A 26,039-nucleotide genomic window follows, 5' to 3' on the forward strand; every position below is an offset into this window, starting at 1 on the left:
AGACCAAAACTGAACAGCATATTCTAGATGGGGCCTTACCAGCGCTCTGTAAAGGGGAAGAATAACCCCCTCCTCCCGTGAATCTATACCCCTTTTAAAACAGCTCAAAACCTTGTTTGCCCTTGCAGCTGCTGCCTGGCATTGCTTGCTACAGCCAAGTTTATTATCTACAAGGACTCCAAGGTCCTTCTCCATTAGGGATTTGCCTAGTGCAGTCCCATTAAGGGTATACGGGGCTTGCATATTTTTACATCCCAGGTGCATGACCTTACATTTATCCACATTAAATCTCATCTGCCACTTAGCTGCCCAGATTGCCAGTTGGTCAAGATCCTGCTGCAGGGATGTCACATCCTGGATAGAATTGACTGGTCTGCAGAGTTTTGTGTAAATCGAATTGAATCGGTACAAGGGACCCATATCAGCAGCTTCTATCGGCCCGTGTATGGGGGCCTTTAGACCAATTCAGCAGCTAATCCGCCCGTGTAGGGGCACAAACGACAGGCCTGCCTGACCGACATCTGGCCTGAAATTGGCCAGATATCGATGGGGCAGGTTAAAAAATTTAGTTGGTCCCCGCATTGGCTCGTTGATGTGGTCCCCGAAGTGACTGCGCCTATTCCGGCGTTCAGGTTCGAATTGGTGACCTTGCCAAGCGAGCGGATCTTCACATGTGTGGGCACCTTTACCCTCTTGTTCTGCCCAATCTCCCCTTAATCTGCCCCAAAGCCTTCTAAAATCTTACCATTCCAATCCCTTTGAATCTGCCCTGCACACATCGCTCTGCTTATTGTCTTTACTACCCTGCCCCCGCACATCATTAGCCCACCCCCATCAAGCCATGGATTGTATTTACAATTGGAAAGGTGCCAACGGAAGTTAAGGTGCCCATACAGGGGCCGGTTGTAGCTGCCGATATCAGTCCCTTAGAACGATTTGGCCCATGTAGGAGCACAAACGACGGGCCTGCCCGACCGACATCTGGCCTTAATATCAATTGGCCAGGTTAAAAAATTTAGTTGGAACTGACGGTGCCCATAACCGTTGTTTTGATCGATCGTTTGGCCCCAGGGCCAAATGACCAAATTAGTCTAAATTCACCCAATATTGCCCACCTGTAGGTGGGGATATCGGGAGAAAATCTGCTCACTTGGCTTCGCTAATTAGCGTGCGCAACAGGTAGCACACACGCGTAAATTAGCGCGAGTTGCGTCGAATACCGCACAAAAATAGTCTTCGCAACTTAAAAAACGCACACAGCATCGCGTCTAAATTAATGCAAATATACTTTTAGTGAATCGTGCGTCACGCACTTTAGTAAATCAACCCTATTGTCAGGTCAAATATAGAGAAATATAGAGAATGATTTCTCTGCTTCCCCGAGCCAATCCCCTGGCTGCACATATACTGATGCTGGGCTCAGCCTTACTGCATGCGTGTAGCGCAGAATTCCCGGTATTCCTGTCACTGTATCTCCATCCAAACACCAAGTCCAGCCATGATTTATAGCCCCTGTCAGGCTTCCGCATACTGTAATGTACAGCCCTGAGCCCTCAATCACCTCTATACCGGCCAGTATGCAACGCCACAGATTGTTTATTACTTTGCTGCTGGGTCAGTACCATTATAAGACCCCTTATCTGACATCCCAGCATCCAGAAACCTGGGACACTGGGGTAGGATGGGGGTCCGGCAACCCACTAGCAAACCTGGCAGAACCTACATCCCCCCCCGCCATTCCAAACAATGATGTGAATTTTGCTTTTCTCTTCACTGCTGATTCTGACTGCAGATACAACTGAAACAAGGCAGAAGTAGGGGCTCCCCTCCAAGCAAAAATACGATTCCACTGCATGTTTTCTGATCAGCAGATCCATAAAGAAGGAGAATCAAAAACACTGTGCAATGCATTATGGGAACTGGAGTCATGGCTGGAGAGAGGTGACTTTTATATTGCTTTAGTGGTTAGTGATGAGCGAATCTGCCCCTTTATGCCCCATTATGCCCCATTATGCCCCTTTATGCCCCATTATGCCCCTTTATGCCCCATTATGCCCCTTTATGCCCCATTATGCCCCATTAAGCTTTGAAAAACAGCAAAAAATTCACAAAATGCGGCTACCAAGATTCTTTTTGTGCAAGCGCCAGTGATGAGTGAATTTTTTCGGCAGACATGGCTTCGCAGCAAATGTGCACATTTCACCATTGTTTTGTGAAAAATTCGGCACGCGCCAAAAAAGTTGCGGCTGTGGCAAATTGGGTGTGGTCTAGTGATGAGCGAATCTGTGCCGTTTTTTCGGCATAAAATGTGCAACACAGCAAGAAAATGCACGAAATGGCAAAAAAATATTCGCCATTTCGCACATTTTTGTCGCCTGCATCTTTTTTTTTGTCACCAGCGTTTTTTTTTCCAAAACTGCACCCTTTTTTACAGCGACCGTGCCCAATTTGACGCACATCTACATTTTTTATATGTGCAGCGAATTTTCCCGTGGCAAACTTTCACTGAAGTTTTGCGAAACAATTTGCCAATGGCGAAATGCGGAAATTCGCTGCGAATTCATGACTGCCGAAAAAATTCTCTCATTATTAGTGCGGTCACATTAAAATGGGAGTGCTCACGTCAAAATGGGGCATACTCGCATCAAAATGCCCGTACTCGCACCAAAATGGGCCCACTTGCGTCAAATCGGGCTGGGTCATGGCAAAATGGGTGCAGTCGTGTCAAAAAAGACACGGGGGACAAAAAAGTCGGGTGACAAATTTGTTTTGTGGATTTTTCAACATTACGCAAATTTTCTTGTCGTTTCACGGATTTTATGGCGAAGTGAAACGGGACAGATTCGCTCATCACTAGCAACTGCGCCTTTTTATTTGACACAACCACGACTTATTTGAAGCAACCACAACTTTTTTCTCACTCAGTGCCCCTTTTCTAAGCACAAAACGCGCCAGGCCCCTATATTTTTTCTTTAAATAATCTGTTTTTTGGTCCAGTTTTGTGCCAGCCCTATTCTCATTACGAAATAATTTGGCCTGAGTTTTTTCCTGTAAGCTGAAGGGTGTTTAGGGCGAAGACACACTGAGCTACTTAGTAGCAGCTACTTTTTCAAGGCTACTGAACTCCCCTGCCATAGACAATACTGAGAATTGCCTCTGCTAAAACACACGTAGAGACAATTATCAGTAAATGATCAGCATTGTCTATTTTAGTAGCCATGACAAGTAGCTGCTACTAGTAGCTCTGTGTGTCTTCACCCTTAGGGTTGTGCACCTGGGCCCTTTACTTTATGTAGGTGAGTTCTCCCAAAGGCTAAATTGAGCCAGACTAGCAAGGGACAGATGATTACATTTACATGGAAATTCAAAAACAATGAAAAACTTTTTAGTGTATATAAGAAAGTTACTTAGGATTAAAGGGGAAGTCTACCCCATTATTTAAACATCTTAAAATTATCGATTTTGTTCAGTGAGGAAAAAGCAAAAGGTACAAGTTTCCCAATCAGGGCAGAGTTTCCCATGTTATTATACTCTGTAACTCCCAAGAAAGTTTTCCAATAGAAACAGAAGAGACAGTGATGCAGCCGTCAAACCCCCCCGAGCGCCAGTGACAGGAGTCGTACATCACTGGGAATGATAGTTTTTATCTGTGAGACAAGCCCTCCTGTCATATCCAGAGATTACACTGTACAACCCGTCAATTACCCAGCTGCAATTTCTCCTTTATTTTCTCTACTCCTATTTTTTTTTTTTTTTTTTTATCCCCTGGTTTTTGTCGTTTGTGGTTGTGAATCGGTACAAAATGTACTTCTGTGCTGTCACATAGTAGACTTAGAAGTCGTGTTGGTGCATTGCGTACACACATAACCTGTATTTCTGTTCAGTATCTGCCTTCCCGGGCTAGTACCAGTAGAACTTGGGTTACACAGGACTCTCTTACCCAGAATGGGCCTTCGCTAAGTGGAAGAGGAAGAGGAAGGTCTTGTCCAACTGCATCTCATTTGCTGCTGTATAGAAAAATAAAGACAGGGGGCGCCAGGGGTTCTTGCGAATAACAAAACAGAAACAGGGTTACTCACAATACAGCTCTCAGAGGCCAGTGTCCCCTGCGGACAACACCCCCTAGTGGCCAGGATCTCCTCAGGGAATTCTCTATCCTCATTCCCTACCCACTGGGATCCCCACTTATTAGCTCGGGCCCCCTTTTATCGATTACAGGCCCTGTCCCCCTCAAGATTGGGCATAATCTGGGTAGTTGCGCCCCGTGCGTACGTGTGATGTCAGTACGGGGCGCAGCCATATTAGAGGGCCTTGTCCCCTTCGCGTGGAGACAGAACTGAGAAGGCGTCTTTAAGGAAGAATCCCGCCGGAGGGGCCCGAAGCCGCCGGAGAAGCAAAAGAAGACCCTGGAGGAGAAGAAAGAAGACTACAAAGAAGGAAAAAGTTTAATGGTAAGTCCACTGGCCAGCAATGTGTTTGGGGGCACACTGGCCAGCAATGTGTTTGGGGGGCACACTGGCCAGCAATGTGTTTGGGGGCACACTGGCCAGCAATGTGTTTGGGGGGCACACTGGCCAGCAATGTGTTATGGGGGGGCACACTGGCCAGCAATGTGTTATGGGGGCACACTGGTCAGCAATGTGTTTGGGGGCACACTGGTCAGCAATGTGTTTGGGGGGGGCACACTGGCCAGCAATGTGTTATGGGGGCACACTGGTCAGCAATGTGTTTGGGGGCACACTGGTCAGCAATGTGTTTGGGGGGGGCACACTGGCCAGCAATGTGTTTGGGGGCACACTGGCCAGCAATGTGTTTGGGGGGGCACACTGGCCAGCAATGTGTTATGGGGGCACACTGGCCAGCAATGTGTTATGGGGGCACACTGGTCAGCAATGTGTTTGGGGGCACACTGGTCAGCAATGTGTTTGGGGGCACACTGGTCAGCAATGTGTTATGGGGGCACACTGGTCAGCAATGTGTTTGGGGGCACACTGGTCAGCAATGTGTTTGGGGGGGCACACTGGCCAGCAATGTGTTTGGGGGCACACTGGCCAGCAATGTGTTTGGGGGGGCACACTGGCCAGCAATGTGTTATGGGGGCACACTGGCCAGCAATGTGTTTGGGGGCACATTGGCCAGCAATGTGTTTGGGGGCACACTGGCCAGCAATGTGTTTGGGGGGCACACTGGCCAGCAATGTGTTATGGGGGCACACTGGCCAGCAATGTGTTTGGGGGCACACTGGCCAGCAATGTGTTTGGGGGCACACTGGCCAGCAATGTGTTTGGGGGGCACACTGGCCAGCAATGTGTTTGGGGGCACACTGGCCAGCAATGTGTTTGGGGGGCACACTGGCCAGCAATGTGTTATGGGGGCACACTGGTCAGCAATGTGTTTGGGGGGGCACACTGGCCAGCAATGTGTTATGGGGGCACACTGGCCAGCAATGTGTTTGGGGGGGCACACTGGCCAGCAATGTGTTATGGGGGCACACTGGCCAGCAATGTGTTTGGGGGGGCACACTGGCCAGCAATGTGTTATGGGGGCACACTGGCCAGCAATGTGTTATGGGGGCACACTGGCCAGCAATGTGTTTGGGGGGGCACACTGGCCAGCAATGTGTTTGGGGGGGCACACTGACCAGCAATGTGTTATGGGGGCACACTGGCCAGCAATGTGTTATGGGGGCACACTGGCCAGCAATGTGTTAAGGGGGCACACTGGCCAGCAATGTGTTATGGGGGCACACTGGCCAGCAATGTGTTATGGGGGCACACTGGCCAGCAATGTGTTAAGGGGGCACACTGGCCAGCAATGTGTTAAGGGGGCACACTGGCCAGCAATGTGTTATGGGGGCACACTGGCCAGCAATGTGTTATGGGGGCACACTGGTCAGCAATGTGTTATGGGGGCACACTGGCCAGCAATGTGTTATGGGGGCACACTGGCCAGCAATGTGTTATGGGGGCACACTGGCCAGCAATGTGTTATGGGGGCACACTGGCCAGCAATGTGTTATGGGGGCACACTGGCCAGCAATGTGTTATGGGGGCACACTGGCCAGCAATGTGTTCCAGAGAAGGAAAAGCTTCAGCATTTTAGAAGTGCAAAGAGCTGCACCTTTAGGGGCAGAATAGGGCAGAATGGGAACTGCAGAAACATAGCACGTTCCTTCTGGTTTTTGAACCCAGTAAATGAGCCCATTGGTGCATTTATAGTAAATGTGGGAATGCTTGCCTACTTCACAAAGCCAAACTTTGCCCATGATGCTACATAATGTCCCATGGTTCAGCCCTATCCCTTCTGATTCTCCAGCTGCGGTACCTGAGGGATAGAATATACATTAAATGGATAGAATGAGATGACTCTGGTGGATAGGATGATGTGAGGGAATTTATAGTAAGATAAACATTCTGGCTAACGTACTAATTGATAGGAACCAGCAGCTTTGCTTTATTTGATCTTTCTCTTGAGCCAGGAGGAATGAGACTTAGTTCCTACGCTTTATAGTTAGATATATTATATTAGTGTATATGGAAAGAGTCACATTATCAGAATATTTACTTTTTTTCTACTTCGGCCTACTGGCCCCAAATTGCCAAGACCTGTATACACAGGCACGTTCTTTTGTTTCTATTGAATGAAATGGTGGTGATAGGGAATATCTGAAAAAGAAAGAAACTTTTTGGGTCATAAATGGACATAAAAGGAAGACTATAACCCTGAACATTGCAGCTCTCTATACAATTATTGCATAAAACAGCCAATAAGTGAGACTGTGCTTCTTCTAAAATTCATAAAAATGTTTCATAAAAAATATTTTTTTCAGGTAGTATGTGCCATTGGATAATCCTAAATAGAAAAAATCCTTATTAAGTTGTAAGGGCCCAAACAAATGGCCCACATAGATGCTAGGTTACATCAGCCAATGAATGGACAGAGCGGTGTCTTTTACTCCCACACTACTTCCTGTTACAGTTACTTCCTGTCAGCTGATCTCTGAGGGAGCACACAGCCCATCACAAAATGGCGGCTCAAGGGGAAAGATGTAAAAGGACAATATTTACTGATATCTATTTTTCAGTTTTATAGATTCTTTAATAGGTCACTTATTAGGATATATACATACCTCCCAACAGTCCTGATTTCCGCAGGACAGTCCCGATTTTAACAGCTCAGCCCACAGTCCCATATTCTTATTGAAAAGTCCTTCATTTCCCTTTGATCTCCTGCACTGAGTGCTGAAAAAGATACAAAGTTTCTCAAACTTAATTAGATAAGTAACTTTAGCCACAACTCAGAATACTCACCCCCTGCACTGAGATACAATTGTAACTAATAATAGCAAAACTGTAATAACACATAAAACAAGACCCTAAAACCCAGAGAAATGTGTTCAAACTTTACATAACCTGATACATTTTGTAAAACAGGAGTGGGAGTGTTTTACAAAATGTGTTAGGGGGTGTTGTCACAAAATGAGTGTGGCCACACTTCTTTTTGTCCCTCTTTACATTGGGAGATATGTAAAATATTAACATTTTCACTGCAACCTCCCCACCAACAAAACATATTGGAGAAAACCTGAACATAAAAATGCCCATTGACTTCAACGCATTTTGTGCAAAAAACTGCCATAACGTTATACTTATTTTTTCTGATGTCTTGCAGAATATAAAAACTTTTATCTTGCTAAACATTTGATCTTTCACGATGCCGCCCCCCCCCCCTGCTCTTACCTTTCCAGCGCCAGAGGTGGTCCGAGGGGGGGAGGGGGGACAGCATTGCTTGTGCAGAGAATGCAATAAATGGAAATGACTAGGAGCTGCTTTTTGCCCCCCCGGTACCTTGTGTGGTGCATCTGCCCGAGGCAAGGTTCTCTCCTTGCGTGACTGTGCTTGTGTTATTTGTTGAACTATATATATATTATATACACACAGCACGGTGAATAAAGTAATTAATTGATGTGATAGGGTGTGCTGATCCCTCTTATAGGTATTTACGTGTCTTGATTCAGGACCTGATTATTGTATTGGATCAGAATGCACAAATTGACATTATATATATATACAGGTATAGGACCCGTTATCCAGAATGCTCGGAACCAAGGGTATTCTGCATAAGGGGTCTTTCTGTAATTTGGATCTCCATACCTTAAGTCTACTAAAAAAATCAATAAAACATTAATTAACCCCAATAGGATTGTTTTGCGTCCAATAAGGATTATTTATATCTTAGTTGGGATCAAGTACAGGTACTGTTTTATTATTACAGAGAAAAGGGAATCATTTAACCATTAAATAAACCCAATAGGGCTGTTCTGCCCCCAATAAGGGGTAATTATATCTTAGTTGGGATCAAGTACAGGTACTGTTTTATTATTACAGAGAAAAGGGAATCATTTAACCATGAAATAAACCCAATAGGGCTGTTCTGCCCCCAATAAGGGGTAATTATATCTTAGTTGGGATCAAGTACAGGTACTGTTTTATTATTAGAGAGAAAAGGGAATCATTTAACCATGAAATAAACCCAATAGGGCTGTTCTGCCCCCAATAAGGGGTAATTATATCTTAGTTGGGATCAAGTACAGGTACTGTTTTATTATTACAGAGAAAAGGGAATCATTTAACCATTAAATAAACCCAATAGGGCTGTTCTGCCCCCAATAAGGGGTAATTATATCTTAGTTGGGATCAAGTACAGGTACTGTTTTATTATTACAGAGAAAAAGGAAATCAGTTTAAAATTCTGAATTATTTGATTAAAATGGAGTCTATGGGAGACAGGCTTTCCGTAATTCGGAGCTTTCTGGATAACGGGTATATATATATATACCGTACATATATAAATAGATATATACATACCCATATATACACAAATAAACACATATGCCCTGAACAAGACCAAACATCCCCCTTATCCTGATAACATTGCAGAGCTGATAAATTCACATGGGAAAAGTGTGATTAATCCTCCTCACAGCCTTGACTTTAAACCAAGACTGGAGAAAGCAGCTGGGGTATAAATATTTAATCACTGGTAAGTAAAAGTGTCAAAAGAAGCATTGATTAAAGAGGCTTGTATTTCAGGTATTTTGAGCCGAGCAAAAGGCGAGACACCGAGCAGGCGGAATCGTATTCGGCGCACAGAGAGGCAACATACGGCTTCGGCACAAATCAAATGTTCAGGAAGATCTGGAGATGTTTCTGAGAACTTTCTAGCAGCATAGGCTTGGCACCGAGGAGAAGAACCAGATCCGGTGACGTGGGAAGTGGGGGGAGAGGTGACCAACGTTCGTTGGCTAAATAAGATTATTATTATTATTATTAAAGGAGAAAGAAAGGTAAAAACTCAGTAAGCTTTATCAGAAAGGTCTATGTGAATACAGCCATAAGCACTCACAGAAACACTGCACTGAGTCCTCTGTCAAAAGATTTCTTGTGTCTGTAATTCATGTGCCAGAGACCAGGGCCGGAACTAGGGGTAGGCAGAAGAGGCAGCTGCCTAGGGCGCAAACACTGGGGGGCGCCAGGCAGGAACCTCTCCTGCCTACCCCTAGCTCCTTTTTCATTGCCCCCGCCGTTTGTCAATACGCGGTGGGGGGCAATGAACTATTGCGTAGCCACCGGAAGGTGCAGGGAAGGTGCCGGGAAGGTGCAGGGGCGAGGTGGCCGACCCGGTTGCCTAGGGCGCCCGGTCGGCTTGGCCCGACCCTGCCAGAGACACACAGCTCTCTCCCCTCTCCTGCTCCCTCCTCCCTCAAGAATGCTAAGAACTCACCCCCCCCTTAGGAATGTGGATCTGAGCCAATCAGCAGGAAGCTGACTCATAGTCTTACTAACTGAGCATGTACACTTGGGGGCAGATTTACTAATCCACGAATTCGAATCCCGAATGGGAAAAATTCGGATTGGAAACGAAAATTTCTGAAGATCGCAAATATCCCGAAAATGCTTACGAAAAAATCGTATTAGTCACAATAATATCGTATTGGTGATCCGAAAGTCATGAAATTTTCGTACCGAACCATTGTAAACAGCAGTAAAACCTTTCCGTCGTGCGGCGTGCGAAAAAGTCGTGCGGTGTACGAAAAAGTCATGTGGATGCCTGAAAAATTCGGCGAAAATACGCTCGGAGCGTTTGTGCTTTTGTAAATGTGCTCCTTGGTCTGGGTCTCGGTGCAGGAGTGAGGCATTATGGGAACTTTCTTTACACTGCTCAGCGTCTTCCTGTTTGGCTTCTGATCATCTGAACAGGAGAAATATGGGGAGACTTAAGGGCACTATTGAGAGAACTGAAGGTATGCCTGCAGCTTGGGATTAACTCTTTATTAGCCTTTCCTTCTCCTTTAAGAGAGGAGTGTCCAGGCTGCTAGGGAACACACAGGGTTCAGGGGTAGGTAGGATTAGAAGTATGGATCTGAACATTAAAACTGCAATAAATCACAACAGGTTGCACCCTAGGCAGGTTCCTCTGCTCCCTCCCTCCTAGTTCCGGCCCTAAATATTAATATCTAGATTGATAACAATCATTACTATTGTGACTGAACTGATGCACCTGGGAATGGACTGCAGTTACATTAAGGCGAATACGTTTACTATGTGCAATAAAATGGCTCAGAAGCCCTTCAAATAGATCCAGGGTCAGTCGTTAGAGAGTCGACAGAACCCAGCAGTTAGCAGGATGAAGATATAATAGCAGATTCACTAAAGCAAGATGGCAGCCGTAGGGCAACTGTTTGCTGAAGCACAGGTTTCAGTTTACCAACCATAGCCTCAATCTGGAACGTTCTAATTCCCTACCTCCAAATTTACAATGTGCTGTATATGGAATGAAGATTATACTTGTTCCACTGAGCCTAGACTAAGTTTAATTAAGGATAATGGGGCTCATTAATCAGCACTGGGCAAATTTGCACGTGGGCAGTAACCCATAGCAACCAATCAGCAATTTGCTTTTTCCATTGAGCTACAGGTAGAACAATGAATGCAACACTTTGATTGGTTGCCATATTACAAATCAAAATCAAAGCAAAACTCTGATTACTGAACTTATCTACTACAGTCCCCGTCTTCATTTATGTGTTGTCCATCTACTGTCTCCGTATTACCTCCTGGTACATGTGGCACACAAATTTTATAGCTTTTAAACCAATTTAAAAGCTGTAGGTGTCTACCACAATATACGTAAAATGGTTAGACTGTACAATAGACAATATTTAATCTACAGAATAGTGTGTGGGGTGAATTAATTGGATGGGGTGATTAGAAATGCTCAGGGTGGGGTGATTTAAAGCTCCCAATTGATTGACTGGAATGCGCTGATAGTGATACAGTGTAGAATGGATGATTGTATGAGGAGAAAATGTATAGAAAACAAGGCAGGTCCATATGGTTGAAATATTGGGGATGAAATGGTTGGAACGTTTAGGATAGAATGGTAAGAATACTGGATAGATTGTTGGCATTTTTATTATTATTGGTTATATCTACCAATAACTCCCGCATTGTTCATTATAACATTACGCATTTGGTGCCTTATTGTTTTTACATCATTTAAGCATTGAAAGGGGTTCAGCATCCAAGTCTGGTGTCTGTTTACTGTGTTTATTCTTGTACAGGTATGGGATCCTTTATCCGGAAACTCATTATCTAGAAAGGTCATCTCCCATAGACTCCATTATAAGCAAATAATTTTTACAAATGATTTTCTTTTTCTCTGTAATAATAAAACAGTACCTGTACTTGATCCCAACTAAGATATAATTACCCCTTATTGGGGGCAGAACAGCCCTATTGGGTTTATTTAATGGTTAAATGATTCCCTTTTCTCTGTAATAATAAAACAGTACCTGTACTTGATCCCAACTAAGATATAATTACCCCTTATTGGGGGCAGAACAGCCCTATTGGGTTTATTTAATGGTTAAATGATTCCCTTTTCTCTGTAATAATAAAACAGTACCTGTACTTGATCCCAACTAAGATATAAATAATCCTTATTGGACGCAAAACAATCCTATTGGGGTTAATTAATGTTTTATTGATTTTTTTAGTAGACTTAAGGTATGGAGATCCAAATTACAGAAAGACCCCTTATGCAGAATACCCTTGGTCCCTAACATTCGGGATAACGGGTCCTATACCTGTATGTATATATATATATATATATATATAATGTCAATTAGTGCAATACAATAATCAGGTCCTGAATCAAGACGTAATAATAAAACAGTACCTGTACTTGATCCCAACTAAGATATAATTACCCCTTATTGGGGGCAGAACAGCCCTATTGGGTTTATTTAATGGTTAAATGATTCCCTTTTCTCTGTAATAATAAAACAGTACCTGTACTTGATCCCAACTAAGATATAATTACCCCTTATTGGGGCAGAACAGTCCTATTGGGTTTATTTCATGGTTAAATGATTCCCTTTTTCTCTGTAATAATAAAACAGTACCTGTACTTGATCCCAACTAAGATATAATTACCCCTTATTGGGGGCAGAACAGCCCTATTGGGTTTATTTAATGGTTAAATGATTCCCTTTTTCTCTGTAATAATAAAACAGTACCTGTACTTGATCCCAACTAAGATATAATTACCCCTTATTGGGGGCAGAACAGCCCTATTGGGTTATTTAATGGTTAAATGATTCCCTTTTCTCTGTAATAATAAAACAGTACCTGTACTTGATCCCAACTAAGATATAATTACCCCTTATTGGGGCAGAACAGCCCTATTGGGTTTATTTAATGGTTAAATGATTCCCTTTTCTCTGTAATAATAAAACAGTACCTGTACTTGATCCCAACTAAGATATAATTACCCCTTATTGGGGCAGAACAGCCCTATTGGGTTTATTTAATGGTTAAATGATTCCCTTTTCTCTGTAATAATAAAACAGTACCTGTACTTGATCCCAACTAAGATATAATTACCCCTTATTGGGGGCAGAACAATCCCATTTACCTTAGGTCCATCATTGCCTACCCAGATTCTTACTCCTCCGACTATTCAGAAATTTACATTGTATTGTTACATTCCCAAGATCCTGGGAATCCTTAGGTACCGTGGATTTGCTCACTGGTACAACAGAAGCCCATGGACCTCAAAAAGATATCGGTGAAGGTGTGGTTGTTCCTCAGCAGTTGTAAGAAAAATAGTCATCAGCCTTAGGGTTCTAATGAAATACGTCCCTACAGCTGTCACTTCTACCTCTTATTATTATAGCCCCAAAACTCCTTCTATACTGTATAACCCCTCCTTATAATGAGGGTAGGATGATGGTGGCAAAGTGAGATGTATCCTGGCCATAGACATTAGACTACAAGATTGGAAATATTCATTTTCCATTGCAAGCTCTTTCATTCTCCCAGGTATGAAGGTCACTGTACATAATAGAATACGTTGTTATTGTCTAACATAATGTTTTTTTCACTATGGCATTCTGTCCGTAGTGATGTATGTACAATATTAGTCTCTGCTTACACGGAAGGGGCAGCGGGCGAGTAGGAGCCGGTGAGTCAGAACGTTGCCTGCTCACTCATTCTGGCCAAACATAGAAGTCGAGCTTCGCCAGCTGCAATCCATTTTAATGACAGCTGACTGACACAGTAAATCAAGATGGGCAGCTCTAAGCCTCTTTTCAATGAAAAGCCCTCTTACAGGGAAACATTCTTAAATGGAAAGGGGATTAGGAAGCAGGTTGAAGCCGCTAATGTTATAAGACACTTGCGCATTGATTCTGTCCCATAACACAAGGACCAAGAGAGATATGTAGGTTAAAGTATTAATCTACGGCAACCTGGGAGCCACGCTCAAACGTAAAAAGAGTTGGGGAGCAACACAAGCAAGAGGTGCCAAATAAGGTCTATGATTGGCTATTTGGTAGCCCCTATGTGGACTGGCAGCCTACAGAAGGCAGTTTTCATGCAACCAAAATTTGCCTCCAATCCAGTAATTCAAAAATAACTCCCTGGTTTGGGGGCACTGAGAGCAACATCCAAGGGGTTGGGGAGCAACATGTTGCTTATGAGCCACTGTGCAAGGAGCAAAATCTTGCCATGGAAAATTCAAAATTCACAGTCGCTTCAAAATAGTCACAGTCGCATCAAAAAAAGTCGCTGTCACATCATAAAAGCAGCGGTCACATCAAGAACAAACGTAGTTTGTCACGTGACATTTTTTGTCGCACGACTTTTTTGACGTGGCCAAACCTATTTTTACATGACCGCACCCATTTTCACGCAGCCACGCCCAGTTCCCACGACCACTCTTATTTTGCTGCGACAAATTTTTCCATGGCAAACCTTTGTGGAAGTTTCGCAAAACAATTTGCTAATGCGGAAATTCGCTGCAAATCCGTGCCTTGCAAAAAAATTCACTCATCACTAATGATTTTGAGATGGAAATTCTGGGTTTTCTTATATCAGAGCCGATAATAAATCCTGCATATATTTTTCTTTTATATATATATATATATATAACGTCAAGCTGTGTGTCCGCACCAGTTTAACAGATGGGTGCTGAAGTCAAAATATGTATATACCTATAAACAGGACCAGCACACCATTTCACAGCAATTCTTCTATTTATTCATTCACCGTGCGTTCCCATTGCTGTGAAATGGTGTGCTGGTCCTGTTTATAGGCATATATATATATATTAGGCTCAGGTTAGTATAGGTGCAAATTTAAGCTAAAATATTATAACTAAGTACATTTGCAAAAAAATGAGCAGCCACATCAGTAGTTGGACAAGGGACTCTGAGTGGCGCGGAACAAATGGAGGGACCCGGTATCTCTCTATATCTCATTACCAGCGCCGGGCTTTTTAACTAGCGCAGTAAGTTTGTAACCCCAAACCCCACTATTGTATGATTGCTGGACATTTTTCTTTGTTTCCATAACAACCAGTACTTTGCTGGCTTTCAGCAGAAATCTCCTCACCGGTGCATGGTACTTCAGCAGCCTATACTTTCTAACTAATGCTATTTAGTTCTAAAAAAATATATATATACTGTATAAGCCTGTTGAAGTGTGCACAATGTCAAAATGGGACTTAATTTGTCATAGGTTTAGAAAAAAATATGATAGATGAATGATAGATAGAAAGATAGATAGATAGATAGATGATAGATAGATAGATAGATAGATAGATAGATAGATAGATAGATTATAGGTAGATAGATAGATAGATAGATGATAGATAGATAGATAGATACATAGATAGATAGATAGATAGATGATAGATAGATAGATAGATACATAGATAGATAGATAGATAGATAGATGATAGATAGATAGATAGATAGATAGATTATAGGTAGATAGATAGATAGATGATAGATAGATAGATAGATAGATAGATGATAGATAGATAGATGATAGATAGATAGATACATAGATAGATAGATAGATAGATGATAGGTGATAGGTGATAGGTAGATAGATAGATGAATGATAGATAGATAGATAGATGATAGATAGATAGATAGATAGGTAGATAGATAGATAGATGATAGATAGATAGATAGATAGATACATAGATAGATAGGTGATAGGTAGATAGATAGATAGATAGATAGATAGATAGGTGATAGGTAGATAGATAGATAGATAGATAGATAGATGATAGATAGATAGATAATTACAAAAATGTAGGCAGTCCGTTTTTAGGAAAGGGTATATGGAACAATACCCTTTTCATGATTTTCAATGTAATATGAGTTGGAACAGTTCCCTAAGCCCCGCCCCCTGTTCCCCTGCTGATCTGGCTGACTACTTTGAGACTCAAATAAAATGTAACAGTAGTCGCCTGTCCTCAGCCTGCATCCTCCCAATCCCACAATTCCCTGCACATGTGATGTCATTAAGGAAAGGAGCAACACGGTGCAATGCATTGTGGGTTATGTAGTTCCTGCATGCTGTCTGTCAGCTGTGGGGAAGTTGTTACAATTTGTAACATCAGTGTTTTAGTCCCTCCTCCCCTGCCAGGATTTTAAATGATGCAGAAAGAGAAGAACTGTTTTGCAGCTGGATTGCAGCATATAAAAATTATATTTATTCATACTTTTTGAAGGAACAGATTACAGTGATAGGGATATGAGGGGTTTCTGTGTTGTGTGGGGCTCTTTAACAAATTTTGGTTTGGAAGCCAGAGTTCCCCTTTAAGGTACATGAAAGTAATTATTATTTCTTGCCCCAAAGAGGATGTACAGTATCATACCCCCCAACTGTCCCGCTTTTCGCGGGACAGTCCCGCTTTTTATGGCGCGTCCCGCTGTCCCGGATAGTTCCATGAATGTCCCACATTGCGGGACATTCATGGAACTATCCGGCACAGCGGGATGCGCTTGCTGTAGCCGGAAGTTCTTGCTTCGTCGGCTGCTTCGTTATGCCTCTCCTTGCGCTGCGCGACAGGCCCTTTTATAAGGTTGCGCCTGTGGGTGTGACGTCATTACGCACGGGGCGCAACCTTATAAAAGGGCCTGTCGCGCAGCGCAAGGAGAGGCATAACGAAGCAGCCGACGAAGCGCCTATGGGAGGTACTGTGTATGGGGGGGCTACTGTGTATGGGGGGCTACTGTGTATTGGGGGCTACTGTGTATAGGGGCACTGTGTATTGGGGGCTACTGTGTATTGGGGGCTACTGTGTATTGGGGGCTACTGTGTATAGGGGCACTGTGTATTGGGGGCTACTGTGTATTGTGGGCTACTGTGTATTGGGGGATACTGTGTATAGGGGCACTGTGTATTGGGGGCTACTGTGTATTGGGGGCTACTGTGTATTGGGGGCTACTGTGTATTGGGGGATACTGTGTATTAGGGGCTACTGTGTATTGGGGGCTACTGTGTATTGGGGGCTACTGTGTATTTGGGGCTACTGTGTATTGGGGGCTACTGTGTATTGGGGGCACTGTGTATTGGGGGCTACTGTGTATGGGAGACTACTGTGTATTGGGGGCTACTGTGTATGGGAGACTACTGTGTATAGGGGGCTACTGTGTATGGGAGGCTACTGTGTATGGGGGGCACTGTGTATGGGGGGGCTACTGTATATGGGGGTACTGTGTATGGGGGGGCAAAACTGGTACTTAGTTATAACTGACTGCCTTCTCTCTATACTTGTATTTTAATGTAGGAGCTGCTATATTGTTTTCCTTAGGTCGTTCAGTATGAGGGTATAGCACATTTTCGTCTGCACCCGCCATTTGATCTATATAAAAGGGGTATTTTTTTTAAATGGGGTGTGGTAATTGGGGCGTGGCCACAAAAGGGGGCGTGATCAAAAAAATTTGCCGCGCTGCGCGCGCCAAATCTTTTTGTCCCTCTTTTCAAATGTTGGGAGGTATGCAGTATGGCAGATACAACAGATAGTTCCAAGATAGTGTTGTTAGCCTCTTTAGCAAGGGAGAAAGTACAAATTCTAAGTACAATTTTTAACCAGGGACAGATCAAGATGCAGTTGTAGAAGGAAGTCAGGAAGCAGAAAGAAGTCAGGAAGTAGAAGGAAGTCAGGAAGCAGAAGGAAGTCAGGAAGCAGAAGGAAGTCAGGAAGTAGAAGGAAGTCAGGAAGCAGAAAGAAGTCAGGAAGTAGAAGGACGTAGATGGAAGTCAGGATGTAGAAGGAAGTCAGGAAGTCAGGAAGCAGAAAGAAGTCAGGAAGCAGAAGGAAGAAGAAAGAAGTCAGGAAGTAGAAAGAAGTCAGGAAGTAGAAGGAAGTCAGGAAGTAGAAGGAAGTCAGGAAGCAGAAAGAAGTAGAAGGAAGTCAGGAAGTAGAAGGAAGTCAGGAAGTAGAAGGAAGTCAGGAAGTAGAAGGAAGGAGAAGGAAGTCAGGAAGCAGAAAGAAGTCAGGAAGTAGAAGGAAGTCAGGAAGTAGAAGGAAGTCAGGAAGCAGAAAGAAGTAGAAGGAAGTCAGGAAGTAGAAGGAAGTCAGGAAGTAGAAGGAAGGAGAAGGAAGTCAGGAAGCAGAAAGAAGTCAGGAAGTAGAAGGAAGTCAGGAAGTAGAAGGAAGTCAGGAAGCAGAAAGAAGTAGAAGGAAGTCAGGAAGTAGAAGGAAGTCAGGAAGTAGAAGGAAGCAGAAGGAAGTCAGGAAGTAGAAGGAAGTCAGGAAGCAGAAGGAAGTCAGGAAATAGAAGGAAGTCAGGAAGTAGAAGGAAGCAGAAGGAAGTCAGGAAGTAGAAGGAAGTCAGGAAGCAGAAGGAAGTCAGGAAGTATCTTCCTGCCTATCCCTGGATAACCTAGAAGTTAGAAGTGACTTATCTGACCAAACCGTTCAGCATGATGGACACGCCTTTGTTCTCACCAGAGCAGAGCTATGTAACTAAACACTCTCAGGAGTTTCAGTGTGTTGCTGAAGCAGTTGTTCCACATCCCAAATCCGTAATGTAAAAACAAAATAAACTCAAGGACTTGAAGACTAAATATGCTCTGATCATATATAACTTTAAACTGCTCGGTGTCCTGGGGACTGAAAAACTAAAGTAAAAAAGCAGAAACACCAATGTGTCTTTTACTGTCTGCTCGATATAAGGCATTGCGCTATCTATCAGGCCTGATCTTCTACATGCGCTCCCTTGGTGCGACTTTTAATCATCATTTTCTCGCGGAGCGGACAGTACAGTCGGATTATCATGACCGAGAGCTGTTTCAGTGTGGTTGGAATAACTTCATCAGCCAAACCTACTGCACGATTCCCAGGCTACCCGGCCACCTCTGCGCCCATATATTTATAGCAGCTTACAATATATTTCAGATAGTTTGATATTTTTTTTTCAGCCTTTTTGTTTGGATAAAGATATATATCTGGTGATAAAATGGCACAGACAGACATGAGGGACTCGGAGCCTGTAATGGTTGCTATAAGCTCGGAGGACTCCTGACGTTTTGATACAAGTGTATTTTATTACCCGTTGCTTGACTCTATCTTTATTTATGATCATGTGAAGACCCCTCTGTGGCTTTCTCCACTTGTGCAACGGAGCATTTTCCTTCCTGTATATGTCAGTCCATTAAAAGCTGTCCTTGTCTACAACATCCTCGCAAATCAACGGCAAACCCAACAGGGTAAAGCCGACTGGAAATCTTAGTGTCTGCTGGTTGATGGGCTTAAAAAATAAAGTTAGTATAATCAATATTATCACATAGCCCCATAATCCCATAGGTGGGATTGTCTGAAATCATGAACGTCCCAAGGTGACCGGGATGGATGAAGATAATGGCCCAAAATGCCTCATTTTAGCATTCGGCACCATTTGTTTATATTCAAAGCTGATTATCTGCACCGAAGAATGGTTGATTTTTCTACCATCATGCAATATGTTTTATTTGTGGGCATTACTGTAATTTTATAGATCTAATTAAAAATTGTGTTGAATATACAGTTCCTTGAGTAAATTTTCATCCATTAGATTTTGCCATATTTTAGCCTGCCTAAAATGATATAGGGAATAAAGTATCCCCTATTGTAAAATATAAGGATATTATGTCACCAAGGAGTTCCTGGGCTATAATAAAAGCAGGAGGCCAAAAGTCATGGAACTCCCAAAAAGTCAACCAATTTTTGCCTCAATGGTTCAGTGCTAGTGATGGGTGAAATGTTTCACCAGGCATGGATTTGCGTCAAATTTCTTCGTTTCGCCATTGGCCGATTGTTTAGCGAAACGGATGAAAAATTTTGCCACGGAAAAATTCTCGGGCGTCAAAAGAATATCCGCGTGACAAAAGAATAGCTGCGGGCGACAAAGGAATAGCCACGGGCAACAAAAGAATAGCTGCGGGCGACAAAAGAATAGCCACAGGCAACAAAAGAATAGCTGCGGGCGACAAAAGAATAGCCTCGGGCAACAATTTTTTTTGAAATGCGACATTTTCGGCGAAGCGTAACGGGACAGATTCACTATTCACTAGTGATGGGCGAAATGTTTCGCCAGGCATGGATTCGCGGATGAAAAAATTTGCTGCGTAAAAATTCGCCGCAGGCGACAATTTTTTCTTGATGTGTGACATTTTCGGCGTTTCGCAAAGTGAAGCGGGACAGATTCGCTCATCACTACTATTCACTATTCAGTGCTGATCCATATTTTTCTTCAGGGGGTACTTTATTATAACATACAAGTTTCAGTGAGTCATGTGACAGAAATTAGTGATGTAATTTCTGTCACATGACTCCCTGAAACTTGTATGTTATAATAAAGTACCCCCCACTGATCTACAAAAAAATGGCCTGTGCTGGCTAGCTGGAAACCTCTTTGCCGTAAACCCCCTAAATAAGCTTTGGTGCAACCAACTATTCTTTTGATGCCCACAACTATTTATTTTGATGCGCGACTATTCTTTTGACACCCATGACAATTTTTGGACACACAGCAAATTTTTTCATCCGTTTTGTGAAACAATCCACCAATGGTGAAACACAGAAATTCGCTGCAAATCCATGCCATCCATTCGCCCATCACTACTGTACACCTGTTTCTGGAAGACCTCAGAGTTTGTTAGAAAACATATCTAAACAAACAACATCATGAAGTCCTAGGACCTGTAAAACTAAGCAAGGGATCAAGGGATAAAGTTAAGTTCTGGAGGAACACTCTTCAAGGGTGAGTTATAAAAAATATCCCAAGTTTTAAACACTTCCCAATCCCCACCACTGAACCACTGAATCCACCAAAATTCAGAAGAAGTCAAGAGGCCAATGGTTACTGTGAATGAGTTGGAGAGACACATACGATGGAAAAAACTTATAAAGGGACATCAAAAACCAAGGATTTATAGAAGAGTGTTAAGATCAAAACACATGTCACAGGCCATTTAGAAATTCACAAAAAGTCATGCAGGCAAGCGCAACAAGCAGGTGAAGAAATGGTCTGACACCAAACCTGAGCCTTAAGGTGGCAATGTGCCTTGAGATTTCATTCTTCTTCCGAGGAACATTCGGATATCAGTTGTTTAAATGCGACAATCTTAAACTAACATTCAGCCTGAAATTGTAGGATAAAACCCTAAAGATAACAAATGGGAGGAGGTTCTGAACATGAAATAGTTGGCAGACGCCAACTGTATGAAAGTGACGTCCCAGTAATGCACTGTAGGTCCTCCAAGGATACGTCAGATACAAAGTACATGGGCAGATTTTATCTTTATCCGACCTATCATATCGTTGCGCGTATGGCCAGATTTAGTAAAAAAAAATCTATGTGTGTTAGAAAGAACAACAGTGCTTATCACAATGATGAGACCATCTCCCACAGTGAAGCATACTGGTAATAGCACCATGTCGTGGGGATGCTTTTCATTGGCAGGTACTGCAAACTAGTAGTGATGAGCGAATCTGTTCCGTTTCGCTTCGCCGGAAAATTCGCGAATCGGGGAAAATGTTGTGCGGCAAAAAAAATTGTCACCCACGACTATTCTTTTGTCACCCGTGGCTATTCTTTTGTCGCCCGCTGCTATTATTTTGTCCCCGCGGCTATTATTTTGTCGCACGGCTATTCTTTTGTCGCGCGGCTATTATTTTGTTGCCCACGACTATTCTTTTGTCGCCCGCGGCTATTACTTTGTCACCCGCGGCCATTCTTTTGTCGCCCGTGGCTATTATTTTGTCGCTCGGCTATTATTTTGTCACACAGCTATTATTTTGTCGCACGGCTATTCTTTTGGCGCCCGTGGCTATTATTTTTTCGCGGGGATATTATTTTGTCGCCCGTGACTATTCTTTTGTCACTCGCAGCTATTATTTTGTTGCACAGCTATTCTTTTGGCGCCCGTGGCTATTATTTTGTCGCACGGCTATTCTTTTATCGCCCGCGGCTATTATTTTGTTGCGCGGCTATTCTTTTGACGCCTGCGACTATTCTTTTTTGATGCCGGCGACAATTTTTGGACGTGCGGAGAATTTTTCCATGGCAAATATTTTCATCCGTTTCGCGAAACAATCCGCCAATGGCGAAATGCGGAAATTCACCACGAATCCATGCCTGGCGAAACATTTCGCCCATCACTAGAAACTAGTAGTGATGAGCGAATCTGTCCCATTTCACTCTGCCATAAAATTCATGAAACAACAAAAAAATTCGCAAAATGGCAAAAAATCCGCGAAACGCATTTGTCGCACAACTTTTTTGTCCATTTTTATGTAACTGTGCCCAGTTTTGATGCGACCGCTCTCAATTTGAAGTGACTGCGACTTTTTTTGATGTGCAACAAATTTTTCCGTGGCTAAATTTCACAGAAGGTTCGCGAAACAATTCGCCAATGACCTGCCTGCTGAAAAATATCGCTCATCACTAGAAACTAGTTGGGATTTCAGGCAAGAATGATGGAGCCCAATGGGCAATTCTAAAGCAAACTTGTTTCAGTCTGCAAGATACCCAACACTGGTTTGGAGGTTCACCTTCCAGCAGGACACAACAACTACAAAGGAAAAATCTTACAACAGACCAGCCAAGCCCGAGACTGGGTCAGACTGAGCCCAGCCCTAGTGGGCCCCGGCAGCCCAGACCCGACCCTTTCTGGCGATCCCCCTGCCCAACCGTTCCTCCCCTGCCGCTTTAAACTTACGCGCACTCAGGGGAGGACATTGGGTGAGGCACCCTGCGGGGGGTTAGGGAGGCCCCTGCAGGGGGGTGGTTAGGGGACGTGGCCGGCGGGGGCACCGGTAGGGCCTTGCACCCCCCCCCAGCCCGACCCTGCCCAGACCTCAGTCTAATATGGGAAGATTGACAGTTCACATCAAAACTTGCTATTTATCCAAGAAGAACTGCAGAATCCAGTTGGGCAAAACTGGTAGAGACTTACCCCCAAAGGACTTTGAGCTATAACTGCAGCCAAAATAGTTTTACCAAGTAATGACATATATAAATATGTATGCAACCAACAAAGGTCTGATTTAGCTTTTGCACCTTGAAAGCATGGCGTATAAATCAAACAGTACTTATACGAGGCACTGTAAGTCATGTATTTTTACTTGGACATTGCCAACTATTGCACTTAAATTGATCCCCCAGGCTTTCAGACTCTGTAAAACAAGAAACCATTTAATTTGTTGCAATTGAGATGTGGCGATGTCTGTCTAAGATATTTCACTTCCCGTTTAACCCACTGGACTATGATATTTGTGTTTGATTTATTCTGACGTTGGCTTGGAAAGCTGAATATGGTAAGTATAGATTTTTTTAAATTTCACTGAGCATAAGCCTATGAAAGTGGAGCGGGTAGTGTATTTACTGATTGCTCATATTGATATCTGCCCAAATTTGGCTCCTCTGCCACTACTAATTAATGCCTTTTCCTTTCTTCACATCCATTGGGATGCACTGACAAATAAATTGCATTTATATTAGAGAGCTTGTGCAACTTCGGTGGCCATGATTTTTTGGGTGAAAACCACCAAATCTAAATAAAACATTACATAACCGACCATCTTCAGGACTCAATAACCTGTTCTACGCCCAGTGAAATATCCTTCCACATCAGCGGTTCTCAACCTCTGGGTCTGGACCCCTTTTGGGGTCGAACAACCCTTTCACAGGGGTCGCCTAAAACCATCAGAAAACACATATTTCCTATGGTCTTAGGAATAATTTTATGGTTGGGGTCACCACAACATGAGGAACTGTATTAAAGGGTTGGGGCATTAGGAAGGTTGAGAACCACTGCTCTACATACTCTTGAATATAAGCTCTAATATATTAGCCTAGAATTAACCAAATTGTTTGCCAATATAATTACTATTGTACTAATGGGTCAGGAAGCGATAGGGCATGTTCTGGAAAAAGGGCAGGAATTATAGAGCAGCAGATGATTGGAGACCTCCTTCTCCAATCACCTTTCAAAGACATTTACGTATGTGGGAGCCCAGGGAGTTCATTCGCTCCTGGCTTCACCTGTCCAGTCCTGTCATGTCAAGTCTACGCCCGCTCTGTCCTGCCCAGTCCTGTCATGTCAAGTCTACGATTGCTCCGTCCTGTCGTGTAAAGTCTACGCCCGCTCCATCCTGTCGTGTAAAGTCTACGGCCACTCAGTCCTGTCGTGTAAAGTCTACGATTGCTCCGTCCTGTCGTGTAAAGTCTATGCCCGCTCCGTCCTGTCGTGTAAAGTCTACGCCCGCTCTGTCCTGTCGTGTAAAGTCTACGCCCGCTCTATCCTGTCTTGATAAGTCTATGCCCCCTCTGTCCTGTTTTGTCAAGTCTACGCCCGCTCCATCCTGACGTGTCAAGTCTATGCCCGCTCCGTCCTGTCGTGTAAAGTCTACGGCCGCTCCGTCCTGTCGTGTCAAGTCTACGCCCGCTCTATCCTGTCTTGTTAAGTCTATGCCCCCTCTGTCCTGTCTTGTCAAGTCTATGCCCGCTCCGTCCTGTCGTGTCAAGTCTATGCCCGCTCCGTCCTGTCATGTCAAGTCTACGCCCGCTCCGTCCTGTCGTGTCAATTCTATGCCCGCTCCGTCCTGTCGTGTAAAGTCTACGCCCGCTCCGTCCTGTCGTGTCAAGTCTACACCCGCTCCGTCCTGTCTTGTCCAGTCTATGCCCGCTCTATCCTGTAACAGCCCCTGCCTCAAGGACTCACCTTCCCACCCCCTATTCGTAACAATACACTAGCCCCTCATCAGAAAATCAATATATTCATGGCATGGCAATACCTTAGTGAAATGGTGGCTTCAAAATTAGTTTTCAAACAGTAAGGTAACATCGGTGGGATGGCGGTGGCAGTGCTGGGAGACGTCCTCCACTGATTCATAATATAAAAGGAACAGCTTAGTATCTGAGTCAGAAATTAATCCTAAGAAAGAAAAATGATTTAATAATAGATGAAATATTCCGCTGTGAAGTGGGCAATCAGGTCTCTTCAGTTTTATCTTCTGGGAAGGTAATTTGTACAAGTTACAGATCATTCTCATCTCAAGCTTCATACAAGAAAATCAAAATATGAAGAGCTGCAAATATTTTTTTTTATGCTAAAAAAAGATGCGGTTGGTTATATAAGAATATAGGAGAGCTTATGTTGGTAGAGACTGTGTATCTAAAGGTGGCCATACACAAGAAGATCCAACTGCTTGTTGAGGTTGTGGATCTTTCACCAATACAGTATATCCCATCTTAAAGTGGGCAATATCGAATCTCAATGATGGGATGCAGGGCAATCAGGTCATGGACCTCATCAATGGGCAAGATTTGCTCCTCACCCGGCGAGTTTTTAAAAGCTGCTGATCGACATCCAATTTTTGGTCAGATATTAGTTGGACTGGCCCATCTGAAGGCCCCATACAATGGCCGACTATATATATCATATACAGGCCAACTATAGCGGTTGACTCTACATTTCTAGTCACAGCTTAATGACTGGTTTATGGGGCCAAAATCTTCCATATCTTGGTAAGTCTCAGATACACATCTGTTAGTATAGATATCCCTGCATATCTGGATACCACAAAATGAGAGAATTATTTGAACTCCAGTGGTACAGCCATCTGGGAAATCACAAATGTCAATAAAATCATTAATAAGCCATTAAGGTTCACTATGTTCAGTTCTTTGATTAATCTGGAAGGCAACTTGCAATTCCTAACCAAACAATGGGGACTTATTGGAAAAAGCATATCAGCTAAATGGACATGTGACCCAGCTCCCAAAGACATTTCCCTAAAAAAAATGTTGCAAGGTACTGTAGTAACTATACCCAAACCAAGCAAATCTATGGACACCTCAGCAAATTCCAGACCCATTTCACTCCTTAATTCAAATGTTAAAATTTACACAAAAGTTTTAACCACTTGAAGTCATACAAGTAAATTACATTAAATCCAAACAGTCAAAGCCTTCTTTGCTTCTATCTTTGGTTGCAGAGAAGGCTTTTGACAAGAGTCTACTGGGCATATTTCTCCAAGTTTCTATACAACTTTAGATTTCATAAGTTTGTTTATTATGTTCTAATGGCCCATTTCTCAGCTCCTTCAGCCAGAGTCACAGGTTTCCATCTAGGACATTTAATACCACTAATGGTACAAGGCAAGGATACCCTCTATCCCCACATGTT

This window comes from Xenopus tropicalis, chromosome 3 (assembly GCF_000004195.4).
Source record: "Xenopus tropicalis strain Nigerian chromosome 3, UCB_Xtro_10.0, whole genome shotgun sequence".
NCBI classification, from domain to species: domain Eukaryota; kingdom Metazoa; phylum Chordata; class Amphibia; order Anura; family Pipidae; genus Xenopus; species Xenopus tropicalis.